Source organism: Hoplias malabaricus, chromosome 14 (assembly GCF_029633855.1).
Source record: "Hoplias malabaricus isolate fHopMal1 chromosome 14, fHopMal1.hap1, whole genome shotgun sequence".
In the NCBI taxonomy this organism is placed as follows: Eukaryota; Metazoa; Chordata; class Actinopteri; order Characiformes; family Erythrinidae; genus Hoplias; species Hoplias malabaricus.
Window position 1 is genome coordinate 25,291,006 of NC_089813.1, and position 5,000 is coordinate 25,296,005.

Sequence of the window (5,000 nt, forward strand, 5' to 3'; positions counted from 1 at the left end):
CCTGTGGCCTTGCCTTTCTCTCTTTTTACTATCAACTCCAGCTCTTGAGGACTTCTGCCCGTGTTCATCATACAGCTCAGAACTCTTCTTCAGCTGAGCCTTTTATTTCGTTCACAGATCAGCAAGAGGATGATGTATATTTCTGTCAAGTAAACAGTGACATGCACTGCATGTTTCACACTTGCTTTCTCAAGATGGAGCACATAAGCCTGGCAACAACTGTAACGCATTTCAACTCACGTCTTGTTGGTCATGTGCCTAGAAAGACGCTGCTCGCAAGGAAACTTTTGCAGCGCACTTTTCGTCATGTTGTCAGAACTTAAACAAACACACAGCCGACAGGCACTTACAGTGCTTTCATAATTGTGGGGACAAAGGTTTTGATCGCTCGCCCGAACAGGGACTTGAACCCTGGACCCTCAGATTAAAAGTCTGATGCTCTACCGACTGAGCTATCCGGGCTCTGCTCAAGGTCCTCTGGTAGACGACCGAGTGTCAATTTCCTTGCCAACTTGGCGTCAACGGGACTCGCACCGGCAGTACGTTCTGAACATTTTGCTCGTGATGAGGACTTCGTCGCTGTGAATTCAGTTCTGAAAAGCAAAGGATGGGGAACCATCCTCAAGACCTCGTGGCGCAACGGTAGCGCGTCTGACTCCAGATCAGAAGGTTGCGTGTTCAAATCACGTCGGGGTCAAGCGTTTGGTTCATGTGGGTTTGGCTCCCCTTCCTGTGGCCTTGCCTTTCTCTCTTTTTACTATCAACTCCAGCTCTTGAGGACTTCTGCCCGTGTTCATCATACAGCTCAGAACTCTTCTTCAGCTGAGCCTTTTATTTCGTTCACAGATCAGCAAGAGGATGATGTATATTTCTGTCAAGTAAACAGTGACATGCACTGCATGTTTCACACTTGCTTTCTCAAGATGGAGCACATAAGCCTGGCAACAACTGTAACGCATTTCAACTCACGTCTTGTTGGTCATGTGCCTAGAAAGACGCTGCTCGCAAGGAAACTTTTGCAGCGCACTTTTCGTCATGTTGTCAGAACTTAAACAAACACACAGCCGACAGGCACTTACAGTGCTTTCATAATTGTGGGGACAAAGGTTTTGATCGCTCGCCCGAACAGGGACTTGAACCCTGGACCCTCAGATTAAAAGTCTGATGCTCTACCGACTGAGCTATCCGGGCTCTGCTCAAGGTCCTCTGGTAGACGACCGAGTGTCAATTTCCTTGCCAACTTGGCGTCAACGGGACTCGCACCGGCAGTACGTTCTGAACATTTTGCTCGTGATGAGGACTTCGTCGCTGTGAATTCAGTTCTGAAAACCAAAGGATGGGGAACCATCCTCAAGACCTCGTGGCGCAACGGTAGCGCGTCTGACTCCAGCTCAGAAGGTTGCGTGTTCAAATCATGTCGGGGTCAAGCGTTTGGTTCATGTGGGTTTGGCTCCCCTTCCTGTGGCCTTGCCTTTCTCTCTTTTTACTATCAACTCCAGCTCTTGAGGACTTCTGCCCGTGTTCATCATACAGCTCAGAACTCTTCTTCAGCTGAGCCTTTTATTTCGTTCACAGATCAGCAAGAGGATGATGTATATTTCTGTCAAGTAAACAGTGACATGCACTGCATGTTTCACACTTGCTTTCTCAAGATGGAGCACATAAGACTGGCAACAACTGTAACGCATTTCAACTCACGTCTTGTTGGTCATGTGCCTAGAAAGACGCTGCTCGCAAGGAAACTTTTGCAGCGCACTTTTCGTCATGTTGTCAGAACTTAAACAAACACACAGCCGACAGGCACTTACAGTGCTTTCATAATTGTGGGGACAAAGGTTTTGATCGCTCGCCCGAACAGGGACTTGAACCCTGGACCCTCAGATTAAAAGTCTGATGCTCTACCGACTGAGCTATCCGGGCTCTGCTCAAGGTCCTCTGGTAGACGACCGAGTGTCAATTTCCTTGCCAACTTGGCGTCAACGGGACTCGCACTGGCAGTACGTTCTGAACATTTTGCTCGTGATGAGGACTTCGTCGCTGTGAATTCAGTTCTGAAAACCAAAGGATGGGGAACCATCTTCAAGACCTCGTGGCGCAACGGTAGCGCGTCTGACTCCAGATCAGAAGGTTGCGTGTTCAAATCACGTCGGGGTCAAGCGTTTGGTTCATGTGGGTTTGGCTCCCCTTCCTGTGGCCTTGCCTTTCTCTCTTTTTACTATCAACTCCAGCTCTTGAGGACTTCTGCCCGTGTTCATCATACAGCTCAGAACTCTTCTTCAGCTGAGCCTTTTATTTCGTTCACAGATCAGCAAGAGGATGATGTATATTTCTGTCAAGTAAACAGTGACATGCACTGCATGTTTCACACTTGCTTTCTCAAGATGGAGCACATAAGCCTGGCAACAACTGTAACGCATTTCAACTCACGTCTTGTTGGTCATGTGCCTAGAAAGACGCTGCTCGCAAGGAAACTTTTGCAGCGCACTTTTCGTCATGTTGTCAGAACTTAAACAAACACACAGCCGACAGGCACTTACAGTGCTTTCATAATTGTGGGGACAAAGGTTTTGATCGCTCGCCCGAACAGGGACTTGAACCCTGGACCCTCAGATTAAAAGTCTGATGCTCTACCGACTGAGCTATCCGGGCTCTGCTCAAGGTCCTCTGGTAGACGACCGAGTGTCAATTTCCTTGCCAACTTGGCGTCAACGGGACTCGCACCGGCAGTACGTTCTGAACATTTTGCTCGTGATGAGGACTTCGTCGCTGTGAATTCAGTTCTGAAAAGCAAAGGATGGGGAACCATCCTCAAGACCTCGTGGCGCAACGGTAGCGCGTCTGACTCCAGATCAGAAGGTTGCGTGTTCAAATCACGTCGGGGTCAAGCGTTTGGTTCATGTGGGTTTGGCTCCCCTTCCTGTGGCCTTGCCTTTCTCTCTTTTTACTATCAACTCCAGCTCTTGAGGACTTCTGCCCGTGTTCATCATACAGCTCAGAACTCTTCTTCAGCTGAGCCTTTTATTTCGTTCACAGATCAGCAAGAGGATGATGTATATTTCTGTCAAGTAAACAGTGACATGCACTGCATGTTTCACACTTGCTTTCTCAAGATGGAGCACATAAGCCTGGCAACAACTGTAACGCATTTCAACTCACGTCTTGTTGGTCATGTGCCTAGAAAGACGCTGCTCGCAAGGAAACTTTTGCAGCGCACTTTTCGTCATGTTGTCAGAACTTAAACAAACACACAGCCGACAGGCACTTACAGTGCTTTCATAATTGTGGGGACAAAGGTTTTGATCGCTCGCCCGAACAGGGACTTGAACCCTGGACCCTCAGATTAAAAGTCTGATGCTCTACCGACTGAGCTATCCGGGCTCTGCTCAAGGTCCTCTGGTAGACGACCGAGTGTCAATTTCCTTGCCAACTTGGCGTCAACGGGACTCGCACCGGCAGTACGTTCTGAACATTTTGCTCGTGATGAGGACTTCGTCGCTGTGAATTCAGTTCTGAAAACCAAAGGATGGGGAACCATCCTCAAGACCTCGTGGCGCAACGGTAGCGCGTCTGACTCCAGCTCAGAAGGTTGCGTGTTCAAATCATGTCGGGGTCAAGCGTTTGGTTCATGTGGGTTTGGCTCCCCTTCCTGTGGCCTTGCCTTTCTCTCTTTTTACTATCAACTCCAGCTCTTGAGGACTTCTGCCCGTGTTCATCATACAGCTCAGAACTCTTCTTTAGCTGAGCCTTTTATTTCGTTCACAGATCAGCAAGAGGATGATGTATATTTCTGTCAAGTAAACAGTGACATGCACTGCATGTTTCACACTTGCTTTCTCAAGATGGAGCACATAAGACTGGCAACAACTGTAACGCATTTCAACTCACGTCTTGTTGGTCATGTGCCTAGAAAGACGCTGCTCGCAAGGAAACTTTTGCAGCGCACTTTTCGTCATGTTGTCAGAACTTAAACAAACACACAGCCGACAGGCACTTACAGTGCTTTCATAATTGTGGGGACAAAGGTTTTGATCGCTCGCCCGAACAGGGACTTGAACCCTGGACCCTCAGATTAAAAGTCTGATGCTCTACCGACTGAGCTATCCGGGCTCTGCTCCAGGTCCTCTGGTAGACGACCGAGTGTCAATTTCCTTGCCAACTTGGCGTCAACGGGACTCGCACCGGCAGTACGTTCTGAACATTTTGCTCGTGATGAGGACTTCGTCGCTGTGAATTCAGTTCTGAAAACCAAAGGATGGGGAGCCATCCTCAAGACCTCGTGGCGCAACGGTAGCGCGTCTGACTCCAGCTCAGAAGGTTGCGTGTTCAAATCACGTCGGGGTCAAGCGTTTGGTTCATGTGGGTTTGGCTCCCCTTCCTGTGGCCTTGCCTTTCTCTCTTTTTACTATCAACTCCAGCTCTTGAGGACTTCTGCCCGTGTTCATCATACAGCTCAGAACTCTTCTTCAGCTGAGCCTTTTATTTCGTTCACAGATCAGCAAGAGGATGATGTATATTTCTGTCAAGTAAACAGTGACATGCACTGCATGTTTCACACTTGCTTTCTCAAGATGGAGCACATAAGCCTGGCAACAACTGTAACGCATTTCAACTCACGTCTTGTTGGTCATGTGCGTAGAAAGACGCTGCTCGCAAGGAAACTTTTGCAGCGCACTTTTCGTCATGTTGTCAGAACTTAAACAAACACACAGCCGACAGGCACTTACAGTGCTTTCATAATTGTGGGGACAAAGGTTTTGATCGCTCGCCCGAACAGGGACTTGAACCCTGGACCCTCAGATTAAAAGTCTGATGCTCTACCGACTGAGCTATCCGGGCTCTGCTCAAGGTCCTCTGGTAGACGACCGAGTGCCAATTTCCTTGCCAACTTGGCGTCAACGGGACTCGCACCGGCAGTACGTTCTGAACATTTTGCTCGTGATGAGGACTTCGTCGCTGTGAATTCAGTTCTGAAAACCAAAGGATGGGGAACCATCCTCAAG

General features: G+C 48.7%; 11 non-coding genes across 11 annotated transcripts; 4 read left to right on the top strand and 7 right to left on the bottom strand.

The window, feature by feature from the left end:
• Positions 1-389: 389 nt before the first annotated feature.
• Positions 390-462, bottom strand: trnak-uuu (transfer RNA lysine (anticodon UUU)). Its single transcript has one exon. It is a non-coding gene; the product is annotated as a tRNA-Lys (tRNA).
• A 163-nt stretch (positions 463-625) lies between these two features.
• trnaw-cca (transfer RNA tryptophan (anticodon CCA)) lies at positions 626-697 on the top strand. The gene has a single exon. It is a non-coding gene; the product is annotated as a tRNA-Trp (tRNA).
• A 421-nt stretch (positions 698-1,118) lies between these two features.
• Positions 1,119-1,191, bottom strand: trnak-uuu (transfer RNA lysine (anticodon UUU)). The gene has a single exon. It is a non-coding gene; the product is annotated as a tRNA-Lys (tRNA).
• A 656-nt stretch (positions 1,192-1,847) lies between these two features.
• trnak-uuu (transfer RNA lysine (anticodon UUU)) lies at positions 1,848-1,920 on the bottom strand. Its single transcript has one exon. It is a non-coding gene; the product is annotated as a tRNA-Lys (tRNA).
• Positions 1,921-2,083: 163 nt separating this feature from the next.
• On the top strand, positions 2,084-2,155 carry trnaw-cca (transfer RNA tryptophan (anticodon CCA)). The gene has a single exon. It is a non-coding gene; the product is annotated as a tRNA-Trp (tRNA).
• A 421-nt stretch (positions 2,156-2,576) lies between these two features.
• On the bottom strand, positions 2,577-2,649 carry trnak-uuu (transfer RNA lysine (anticodon UUU)). The gene has a single exon. It is a non-coding gene; the product is annotated as a tRNA-Lys (tRNA).
• A 163-nt stretch (positions 2,650-2,812) lies between these two features.
• trnaw-cca (transfer RNA tryptophan (anticodon CCA)) lies at positions 2,813-2,884 on the top strand. The gene has a single exon. It is a non-coding gene; the product is annotated as a tRNA-Trp (tRNA).
• A 421-nt stretch (positions 2,885-3,305) lies between these two features.
• On the bottom strand, positions 3,306-3,378 carry trnak-uuu (transfer RNA lysine (anticodon UUU)). The gene has a single exon. It is a non-coding gene; the product is annotated as a tRNA-Lys (tRNA).
• Positions 3,379-4,034: 656 nt separating this feature from the next.
• trnak-uuu (transfer RNA lysine (anticodon UUU)) lies at positions 4,035-4,107 on the bottom strand. Its single transcript has one exon. It is a non-coding gene; the product is annotated as a tRNA-Lys (tRNA).
• A 163-nt stretch (positions 4,108-4,270) lies between these two features.
• trnaw-cca (transfer RNA tryptophan (anticodon CCA)) lies at positions 4,271-4,342 on the top strand. Its single transcript has one exon. It is a non-coding gene; the product is annotated as a tRNA-Trp (tRNA).
• A 421-nt stretch (positions 4,343-4,763) lies between these two features.
• trnak-uuu (transfer RNA lysine (anticodon UUU)) lies at positions 4,764-4,836 on the bottom strand. The gene has a single exon. It is a non-coding gene; the product is annotated as a tRNA-Lys (tRNA).
• Between the last annotated feature and the right edge of the window lie 164 nt (positions 4,837-5,000).